Raw genomic sequence first — 12,009 nt, forward strand, 5'->3', positions numbered from 1 at the left:
ATAGCTCAAAAGATAGTGAAGCACATAGAGTATTCTAATAAATTCCCAATCATGTGAGTCTCTCTCAAAAGGTGTGTACATAAAGGATGATTGTGGTAAACTAAAAGGAAAAGACTCAAATCATACAAGACGCTCCAAGCAAAACACATATCATGTGGTGAATAAAAATATAGCTCCAAGTAAAGTTACCGATAGACGAAGACGAAAGAGGGGATGCCTTCCGGGGCATCCCCAAGCTTAGGCTTTTTGGTGTCCTTGAATTTTACCTTGGGGTGCCATGGGCATCCCCAAGCTTAGGCTTTTTCCACCCCTTGTTCCATAATGCATCAAATCTTTACCCAAAACTTGAAAACTTCACAACACAAAACTCAAAATAGAAAATCTCGTGAGCTCCGTTAGCGAAAGAAAACAAAACACCACTTCAAGGTACTGTAATTAAGTCATTCTTGATTTATATTGGTGTTAAACCTAATGTATTCCAACTTCTCGATGGTTTATAAACTCTTTTACTAGCCATAGATTCATCAAAATAAGCAAACAACACACGAAAAACAGAATCTGTCAAAAACAGAACAGTCTGTAGTAATCTGTAGATAGCTCAACTTCTGGAACCCCAAAAATTCTAAAATAAATTTCTGGACGTGATAAATTTATCTATTAATCATATGAAAAAAGAATTAACTAAATATCACCTTCCAAATAAAAATTCAATCAATTCTCGTGAGCGCTAAAGTTTCTGTTTTTTACAGCAAGATCAAAAGACTTTCCCCAAGTCTTCCCAACGGTTCTACTTGGCGCAAACACTAATTAAACACAAAAAAACAACCAAAACAGAGGCTAGATAAATTATTTATTACTAAACAGGAGCAAAAATCCAGGAATAAAAATAAAATTTGATTGCCTCCCAACAAGCGCTATCGTTTAACGCCCCTAGCTAGGCATAAAAGCGAAGATAGATCTAGGTATTGCCATCTTTGGTAGGCAATCCATAAGTGGCTCTCATAATAGATTCATATGGTAATTTAATTTTATTTCTTGGGAAGTTTTCCATGCCTTTCCTTAATGGGAATTGGAATCTAATATTCCCTTCCTTCATATCAATAATTGCACCAATCGTTCTAAGGAAAGGTCTACCAAGAATAATAGGACATGAAGGATTGCAATCTATATCAAGAACAATGAAATCTACGGGCACATAGTTCCTATTTGAAACAATAAGAACATCATTAATTCTTCCCATAGGTTTATTAATAGTGGAATCCGCAAGGTGCAAGTTTAAAGAACAATCATCAAAATCACGGAAACCTAGCAAATCACACAAAGGAATCGTGGAAACACTAGCACCCAAATCACACAAAGCATAACACTCATGATCTTTAATTTTAATTTTTATTGTAGGTTCCCACTCATCATAAAGTTTTCTAGGGATATAAACTTCCAACTCAAGTTTTTCTTCATAATATTACATCAAAGCATCAACGATATGTTTAGTAAAAACTTTATTTTGACTATAAGCATGAGGAGAATTTAGCACGGATTGAAACAAGGAAATACAATCTATCAAAGAGAAATTATCATAATTAAATTCCTTGAAATCCAAAATAGTGGGTTCATTGATATTTAAAGTTTTGACTTCTTCAATCCCACTTTTAACAATTTTAGCATCAAGATCTAAAGACTCCGAATTTTTGGAACACCTTCTAGGTAAAGGTGGCCCATCTTCAGCCCCATCATTATCAAGATTCATATTGCAAAACAAAGATTTAATATGAGACACATAAATGACTTTTAGATCTTCATCTTTATTACCATGAAAACTAGAAGAACACGCTTTAATAAAGCAATCTTTCTTAGCACGCATCCTAGCGGTTGTTTCTTTGCACTCATCAATGGAGATTCTCATGGCTTTGAGAGACTCATTGATATCATGCTTAGGTGGAATAGATCTCATTTTCAAAGAATCAACATCAAAAGAAATTCTATCAACGTTCCTAGCCAACTCATCAATCTTAAGCATTTTTTCTTCAGTCAAAGCATTGAAACTCTTTTGTGATGAAATAAATTATTTAATATTAGATTCAAAATCAGAGGGCGTCTTATTATAATTTCCATAAGAATTGTTGTAGGAATTACCATAATTATTAGAGGAATTACTAGTAAATGGCCTAGAATTAAAATTACCTCTATACGCGTTATTACCAAAATTGTTCCTACCAACAAAATTCACATCCATAGATTCATTATTATTCTCAATCAAAGTAGACAAAGGCATATCATTAGGAGCAGTAGGAGCACTCTTATTAGCAAACAATTTCATAATTTCATCCATCTTTCCACTCAAAACATTAATTTCTTCTATCGCATGCACTTTGTTACTAGTAGATCTTTCAGTGTGCCATTGAGAATAATTAACCATAATATTATATAGGATTTTGGTAGCTTCTCCTAAAGTGATTTCCATAAAAGTGCCTCCCGCGGCCGAATCTAAAATATTTCTAGAAGCAAAATTCAATCCGGCATAAAAATTCTGTATAATCATCCATAAATTCAAACCATGTGTACAGCAATTACGTATCATTAATTTCATCCTCTCCCAAGATTGTGCAACATGTTCATGATCAAGTTGCTTAAAATTCATAATATCATTTATAAGAGAGATGATCTTAGCGGGAGGAAAATACTTAGAGATAAAAGCATCTTTGCACTTATTCCATGAATCAATACTATTCTTAGGCAAAGACGAAAACCAAGCTTTAGCACGATCTCTAAGCGAAAACGGAAATAGCTTCAGTTTAACAATATCATTATCCACATCTTTCTTCTTTTGCATATCACACAAATCAACAAAGTTGTTTAGATGAGTAGTGGCATCTTCACTAGGAAGGCCGGAAAAAGGATCTTTCATGACAAGATTCAACAAAGCAGCATTAATTTCACAAGATTCAGCATCGGTAAGAGGAGCAATCGGAGTGCTAATAAAATCATTGTTGTTGGTATTGGTAAAGTCACACAATTTAGTATTATCTTGAGCCATCGTGACAAGCAAACAATCCAACACACAAGCAAACAAGAAACGGGCAAAAAGGCAAATAGAAAAAGAGAAGGGGAACAGAAAGAGAGGGAGAGAGGAAAAGAGGGCAAATAAAACAGAAAGGGTGAAGTCGGGGAGAGGAAAACGAGAGGCAAATAGCAAATAATGTAATGCGAGGGATAAGAGTTTGTGATGGGTACTTGGTATGTCTTGACTTGTGCTTGAATCTCCCCGGCAACGGCGCGAGAAATCCTTCTTGCTACCTCTTGAGCACTGCGTTGGTTTCCCTTGAAGAGGAAAGGGTGATGCAGTAAAGTAGCATAAGTATTTCCCTTAGTTTTTCAGAACCAAGGTATCAATCCATTAGGAGATCACGCTCAAGTCCCACGCACCTACACAAACAAATAAGAACCTCGCAACCAACGCGATAAAGGGATTGTCAATCCCTTCACAGGCACTTAAGAGAGTGAGATTTGATAGATATGATAAGATAATATTTTTGGTATTTTTATGATAAAGATAAATAAAGATGCAAAGTAAAATAAATGGCAATGGAAATAACAAGTATTGGAAGATTAATATGATAGAAGATAGACCCGGGGGCCATACGTTTCACTAGTGGCTTCTCTCAAGAGCATAAGTATTACAGTGGGTAAACGAATTACTATCGAGCAATTGATAGAATTGAGCATAGTTATGAGAATATCTAGGTATGATCATGTATATAGGCATCACGTCCGAGACAAGTAGACCGAAACGATTCTGCATCTACTACTATTACTCCACACATCGATCGCTATCCAGCATGCATCTAGAGTATTAAGTCCAGAAGAACAGAGTAATGCTTTAAGTAAGATGACATGATGTAGAGGGGTAAACTCATGCAATATGATATAAACCCCATCTTTTTATCCTCGATGGCAACAATACAATACGTGTCGTTTCCCTTTCTGTCACTGGGATCGAGCACCGCAAGATTGAACCCAAAGCTAAGCACTTCTCCCATTGCAAGAAAGATCAATCTAGTAGGCCAAACCAAACTGATAATTCGAAGAGACTTGCAAAGATAAACCAATCATACATAAAAGAATTCAGAGGAGAATCAAATATTGTTCATAGATAATCTGGATCATAAACCCACAATTCATCGGATCTCGACAAACACACCGCAAAAGAAGATTACATCGAATAGATCTCCAGGAAGATCGAGGAGAACTTTGTATTGAGATCCAAAGAGAGAGAAGAAGGCATCTTGCTAATAACTATGGAATTGTAGGTCTAAAATAAACTACTCACACATCACCGGAGAGGCCATGGAGTTGATGTAGAGGTCCTCCGTGATTGATGCCCCCTCCGGTGGAGCTCCGGAAAAGGCCCCAAGATCGGATCTCTCGAGTACAGAAGGTTGCGGCGGTGGAATTAGGTTTTCGTGGTGCTCCTAGATGTTTGGGGGTACGTGGATATATATAGGAGGAAGAAGTACGTCGGTGGAGCAATGGAGGGCCCATGAGGGTGGAGGGCGCGCCCAGGGGGGTAGGCACGCCCCCTGCCTCGTGCCTTCCTCCATTGTTTCTTTATGCACACTCCAAGTCTCCTGAATCACGTTCATTGAGAAAATCACGTTCCTGAATGTTTCATTACGTTTGGACTCCGTTTGATATTCCTTTTCTTCGAAACCCTAAAATAGGCAAAAAAAACAGCAATTTGGGCTAGGCCTCCGATTAGTAGGTTAGTCCCAAAGGTGTAAAATAAAGCCCATTAACATCCAAAATAAATAGTATAATAGCATGGAGTGATGTCTACTACACAACCTTCTTCTTGTAGACGTTGTTGGGCCTCCAAGTGCAGAGGTTTGTAGGACAGTAGAAAATTTCCCTCAAGTGGATGACCTAAGGTTTATCAATCCATAGGAGGCGTAGGATGAAGATGGTCTCTCTCAAGAAACCCTGCAACCAAATAACAAAGAGTCTCTTTTGTCCCCAACACACCCAATACAACGGTAAATTGTATAGGTGCACTAGTTCGGCGAAGAGATGGTGATACAAGTGGTATATGGATAGTAGATAATGGTTTTTGTAATCTGAAAATATAAAAACAGCAAGGTAACTAATGATAAAAGTGAGCGTAAACGGTATTGCAATGCGTTGAAACAAGGCCTAGGGTTCATACTTTCACTAGTGCAAGTCCTCTCAACAATAATAATGCCGGGGTACTGATCCACGGGCACCTATGGGACCGGCGGGCCGGGTCCCTTTCGGTTCGGCGGGGGCGGAGATCGTGCAAAGAGCAAATCGAGGCGAAGCACGCGAGCGATTTACCCAGGTTCGGGCCGAACGGATGCGTAAAACCCTACTCCTGCTTTGTGGTTTTGTATTGATTTCTAGCTCGGGAGCGCGGAGTGCTACAGTACACACCAGCGGCTAGCAAGACCGAGCGCGAGTGTTCGAACTGGCTAACCCCCCTCTACGTTGCACACGGGCCTCCTTTTATATGCTCAAGGGGCTACCGACAGGTGGCAACGGAGGTAAAGGGCAAAAATGGAAAGGTGCTGTGGTAGGCACAGCTACCTGCTACAGTGTATCATACCTAACCCTGACGGCAGGGGACAAGGGTCTTAAATGCCCGTCTGTGTCGCCTAAACAGTGCGAAAAGGGACCGCCAGGGACACCACCGTTCGCCACGATGGCGATCTTGTCAGCGCCGCTTGCCACCGCACGTCCCTAGCTGCACAGCCTTCCGCCACGTACGCCTGGAAGGGCCCCAGAGCGACACGTTGGTGGATGTGCTGGAGCGCGGGCACGGAGAGGTGGCTTGCCGCGGCAAGCGCCTTGCCGCGGTCGTTGTCTTGTCGCGTCCGGGAGCTTGTCGCTCACCGGGTCTTGCCGGAACGCGTAGTGCGCCGTGGCAAGTTCCTTGAAATGCCTTGAGTCGCCTTCCGGCAAGCTCCTCTTGCCGGGGTCTTGTCTTCTTGACTTGGACACTTTGTTCTTGAATGGCTCCAAAGGAACCACGGAGGATCTTGGCGGTCACCCGGCAAGCCTTGCCGCGGGATGCTGCGACTGCCCGTGCACAAGTTCGGGATACTAGGGTACCCCTACTCTAGTACACCGACAGGAGCCCCCGGGCCTGGGCCATACACGGTGCCGAGCGCTGTTGGGCCAGGCCCAAAACAGGGCACGGGCACGCGCGGCCTAGGTTACGCCGTATCTCACTCCGTATCCACCGCGCCCTCCCCGAACGGCACGCGTTGAATGCGGCGTCGTGGGAGAGGTCGTGGGGGTTTCTTTATTCGGAAATGCGGAACGTCCGCCCCCTCCCCCTTTATAAGCAGGGGAAACAGGGGCAGTTGGCCCACTCGCCCGTTGCCGTTCCCAATCTCAGAAATCTCCGCCGCTCCCTTGCCTCCCCAAAGCTGAGAGAGAGAGCAGCGCTCCGCCCCCCATCGCTACTAGCACCACCAACGCCGTCGACCTCCTCCACTACTTCCGCCATGGCTCCAAAAGCCGACAAGGGGAAGACCGTGAAGACGACCGAGGCGCAGCGGCTCGCGGCGTTGCGGAAGGAGCAGTCCGTTTTCCCCCCCAAGCTCGGCGCGAAGGAGCTGAGGGAGAACTACTATCTGTTCTGGTCGGCGGAGACACGCGCGCATCCGCGCACAAAGGTTCTCCCCGCCGCCGCTTGGAAGAAGGCTCCGAATGGGTACCCCTTCTTCGCATTGTTCTTCTATTGCGGGCTCTGCCCGCCCTTCTCTGATTTCTTCTACGACATCATGAACACCTATGGATTCCATCTCCTTGACTTCACCCCCAACGCCGTCCTGACAATGGCAGTTTTCGCACACCTCTGCGAAAACTTTGTCGGAGTCCTTCCCAACGTAGCCCTCTTCCGCCACTTTTTCATACCCCGAGTAGAGAGAGGAGAGCCTCTATCTGGCGGGATTGCCTGGATCTCAAGGCCCGGCAAGAAAGAGACCTATCTGGAGGGAGAATTCCGCGGCAAGTGGGAGGAGTGGAGAGCTGATTGGTGCTGGATTGACGAGGAGAGCCCGCAGCCATTCACCGTCCGACGCCGAACCCCAGTAGCACGCGGCAGCGATTGGAGTGACATGGCTCCGGAGGACGCCAGGCTGAAGATTGCCGTCACCAGGATCCTGCGCCTAAGGCTTGCCGGGCTTACTGTTGGCGCTGTTGGCGCAGACTTCCTTCGCCGCCGCATCGCCCCCCTGCAGGAACGGGGGAGGCCCACTTGGCAGTTCAAGAACGCGGCAGACATCATGAGGCTGCGGCCAGGCCTCAATTACAACTTCACAGTCCTGGAGCTCAACGCGATGCTGCAGGAGCTGTTCAAATATGACCCCCAGCATCCCGAGGTGTTCAGGTTGCCGGGGGGCATCGTTCCTTTGTGCAACAACTCTGCGCTCGACCGCATCCGTTCAATGATGCCGGAGTGCGACTCGCACGGGATTGTGCCAACTTGGCAGGAGCTTGCAGACGAGGTCGTGCAGCAATTCTTCGACGACTTGGTGGAAGTGCCAATCCGCCTCGACGAGAAGGACGGCCTCACCCGCGACACCACGGATGCGGAGATGGCGCTCATCGCCACTAGGCTGGAGGAGGCAGCGGCAGCCGCAGCCGCGGGCGAGTTCGAGTTCACTGTGGAGGAGGCCGATGCAGCAGAAGCGGCAAGCCATGCCGAGCGAGGGGAGCCTGCCAGCAAGAAGGGACTTGCCGGGCAAGACACCGAGCCGAGCGAGCCCGCCAAGGACACGAGCGGCTCGTTGCAAATCGACTCTTCTTCCAAGTCGTCTTCAGACAGCCCACCAGAAGCAGAGCCTCCATCCCCACCAAGAAGGCGTCTCCGCAAGGTTGGTGATGTGGCGGAGCGGCAAGCGGGCCAACAGTCGCCACGCCGCATGACACGCTCGACCACGGCAAACACCGTTGCCACGGGAGCGCCTCATGCTACGATGGCAACTGGAGGGAGTCTAGCCGGACCACCGCTTCAGTCCCTGCCGCTACTCACGCCGCGCCGACAGCCGGAGCGGGGTCGTCTTGGACCGCCGCCACTGCTCCCGCCAAGCGGCCAAGGGAAGCTTCTCCTCCGCCTCCTCGCGCCGGGCGCGCGCCAGGCTTCGACTTCTTCGCGTTAAGCTCCGACGAGGAAGAAGAAGAAGAGTAAGCTTCTCTTGTTGTACTTGCATTTCTTCAACTCTTGCTGTTGGTCTTGTTTCTCACTTGCTTTTCCCTGAATCTGTTCCTCTTTAGGACTCTGGCCCAGAGAGCGGCAAAGAGAGCTAAGGCCCCGGTGATCATCATCGAGGACGAGCCCACTGCGACAACAGGTGGCGCGCCCGAGACAACCTTGCCGGAGTCGGCGACTTTCCTCCATAGCAGCCCCCAGCGTAAGTGTGTGAATTATTTTCCGCGGCAAGGCGCGCATGGGTACTTGTCTTTGCTGATATCTGCTTGTCGACTTGTGTAGGAGCCGAGCAGCCCCACCAGGAGCCAAGGGAGAATCCCCCGACAAGGGAGAATTCTTCGGCAAGGGAAGGCTTCCCGGTGAGGGAGAAGTCTCCGACAAGGGAGGGTTCTCCGGCGAGGGACAGCGCCAGCGGCCCCCCGACGACGGAGACCACGACCGCAGAGCCTGGTGCAGGTACTCCCCTTGCTTCAAAACTTCTCTTGGATCCTTCTTTTCTTGATCTTTATGGGTTTCTGCTGGATTCTGTTTGACTCTTCTCCCCTTTTCCGGCCGTCAGATCCATCCGCTGCGGAGCAGATGGAGACAGAGGTCGCCGCCGACGAAGCAACCGGTGCTGGAGACGCCACCGGCGCAGAGGCCGCCAAGGCTGACGCCGCAGCAACTGGCGAGGAATCTGGCGATCGTACTGACGGCTCAGAGGCCGCAGGAGCGCCAGGCGCTACGCCGACCGCCGACCCATCTGCCGAAGCCGCAGCGCCAAGTTCCAAGGAGCCCCAGCCGGGTGTTTATTTGAAGGCCGGCGACGACGTCTTCATCAATCTTCCCTGGGCATCAAGCTCCAGAGCGCCGGTCGAGGGGGAGGTCTTCGACGGAGAAGTGCTCGCCTCCGCGGGGCTAAAGCTGGTCGACGCGCCAAGCAGCAGCAGCAACGAGCCCGAAGAAGAGCGGCTGCTGCGCAGGTTGATGTCGCTCTACCGCGCGCGACAAGCCAAGCTGGAGTCCCGCGAGGCACTTGTCGCGAAGGCGGGAGCAGACATTGAAAAGCGCGCGGAAGAGCTCGGGGGTTTCCACCGGGAAGCCCTCCGATCCCTAGCGGAGGAGCGGGAGCAGCTCGCTGAAGCGCGGAAGGTCTTTCTCCTCGAGAAGGTTGAAGCTGAAGAGCGCCAGCGACTTGCCGCTGTGAAGCTAGCCGCAGAGGAGGGCGAGCTGGCGCAGCGGAAGGTCAACCTCGATGCCCATGAGGAGGAGCTTGCCGCGCGCGAGGGAAAACTCGGCGAAGCCCTCAAACAAGCAGAAGACGCTGCCGCCGCCGCCGAGGCCGCCAAGGAGGAACTGAAGACGAAGGTGGCGCAGCTAGAAGCCGAACTTGCCGAGAAGGGCAAAGAGTTCAGCGCCGCCAAGGACACCAACGCGGGTTTTGAGTTGAAGCTGACCGCTTTAACCAAGACGCTGGACGGCGCCAAGAAGCGGGAGGCGGCCTTGAAGGAAGAGATCAAGGCCGACAAGGCGCTGCTGGAGAGCGTTGCCGCCACCCAGAACGCCTTCAAAGAGACTGTGGAGCATTGGACGGAGAGTCTGGTGGATGCTGCCACAGATATTGACAGGGAGTTGGTGCAGCTGGGGATGGGAGATTTTGGGTATCCCTCCGACGACAACCTCCAGCCTAGTGCCAAGCTCGTCCTGTTCTTCAAGGGCGTGGCAACAGCCCTCCAGCGACTCCGGGAGAGGATCCCCAAACAGCTGGCCGACGAATCACGCAAGATCTGCGCAGGAGCCCTTGAGAAAGTGTTGATGAAGGTGGCCTTCCGCAATCCTGGTCTCCGCCTCACCAACATCCTCAGGACCTTGCCGCCGGAGGCTGATCTGGAGGAGCTCAAGGCCCTTGTCGCACCCATTGTGGACAAGGTGAGCGGGATCAAGCGGGTCGAAGGCGATCGCGTAGATTAGGCCGCTCATTTCTTCTTTTCTTGTCGCTGCCCATCATGTCATGAAAACAATCTGTTAGAGCTGCGACAAGCTATCTTTGTAATGTAACTTGATTGTGGGCAATGATTGCAACGTTACTCCCTTTACTTGATTCCTCCTTTGTATGTTTTTGCCCTACGCTTTTAGGGAACTTGCCGGTGCAGGCACCTGAGCCGTGAGCGCTGAGTGCGTAACGTCAGCAGCCTGCTGGCGGTGCCGCTACCGGCAAGAAACCTTGTCGCAACTAGTTGCAGCTCACTTAAATTGCTGAGCGAACTCGAAACAAAGTAAGGGTGCTAGCGGCTCACTTAAGTTGCTGAGCGGACTCGAAGCAAAGTAAGGGCGCTAGCAGCTCACTTAAGTTGTTGAGCGGACTCGAAACAAAGTAGGGGCGCAACTAGCTATGAGTTGGTTCCTCCGCGCACAGGTTTCCCATACAAAGTGTGGTCGTTCAAGGGAGATAACTTAAAATTAAAAAAATATTTGATTGCTCAAACTTTGGCAACTTAGCTTTTCTGCTGTCTGCTTCCCGGCAAGGCGAAACTTTCTTGAACGGCGCCTGGTCCATACCATCGTCTTCTCCTTTCCTCCCCGGCAAACTTGTGGGCGAGGAGAACCTTGATTTCAAAAGGAAGAAGAGACAATACAGATATGGAGCTTTACGGCTCGTTATTGCTTACCGTGGAGTTGGTGCTGCACAAAGTGTCAGATCATATATGCCAGAAAATAGAAAGCATAAAATTGACAAAGTGTGCAGAGCACATGAGCTTTACTTATGCGCAGGATCTGCGCCCGGCTTTGTACAAAGGATTACATGCAACAGCGGCAAGACTTGTACAAAAGGTGGTTGCCGAAACAGGTTCCGACAACCGCGCCTTACGGGTAAAACTTACGAAGATGCTCAATGTTCCAAGAGTTGCTCACCGGAATGCCATCTTCGGTCTCAAGGCGGACAGTGCCAGGCCTAGTGACTCGTTTCACCCAGTAAGGGCCTTCCCACTTCGGCGTCAACTTGTTGGAATTCTTGGCGGACTGAACGCGCCGAAGAACAAGGTCGCCTTCCTCGAGACTTCTGGCGTTAACTTTGCGGCTATGGTAGCGGCGCAAAGCTTGCTGGTAGCGAGCAGCTCGCACAGCAGCCTGAAGACGGTCTTCCTCAAGGAGTAGCACGTCATCTTGTCGCAGCCGCTCTTGCTCGAGCTCGTCATAAGCGAGCACTCGAGGTGACCCGTATACGAGTTCCGTGGGGATAACTGCCTCTGCTCCATAGACTAGAGCAAAAGGTGTTTGTCCAGTGGCTCGATTTGGCGTCGTTCTAATCGACCAAAGAACCACCGGCAGCTCCTCGATCTAGTTTCTTCCGCACTTGTGCAGCCTGTCGAAAGTTCTGGTCTTGAGCCCGCGCAGCACTTCAGCATTTGCCCTCTCCGCTTGACCGTTGCTTCTCGGGTGAGCAACAGAAGCGAAGCAGACCTTGGCGCCAAGATCTTGGACGTACTGCGTGAAGGTGCGGCTCGTAAATTGCGTGCTGTTGTCGGTGATTATCCTGTTAGGGATCCCGAAGCGGCAAACAATCGACCTGAAGAACTTGACTGCTGACTGTGCTGTCACCTTCCTCACTGGTTCCACTTCCGGCCACTTTGTGAACTTGTCGATTGCAACGTACAAGTACTCAAAGCCCCCGACAGCTCGGGGAAAGGGGCCGAGGATGTCGAGCCCCCAGACCGAAAATGGCCAGGATAAAGGGATCGCCTGGAGAGCTTGAGCTGGTTGGTGTATCTGCTTGGAATGAAACTAACACGCTTCACACT

The sequence above is a fragment of the Triticum urartu genome, chromosome 4A, assembly GCF_056163025.1.
Source record: "Triticum urartu cultivar PI428250 chromosome 4A, HENAU_Tu73, whole genome shotgun sequence".
Classification (NCBI taxonomy): domain Eukaryota; kingdom Viridiplantae; phylum Streptophyta; class Magnoliopsida; order Poales; family Poaceae; genus Triticum; species Triticum urartu.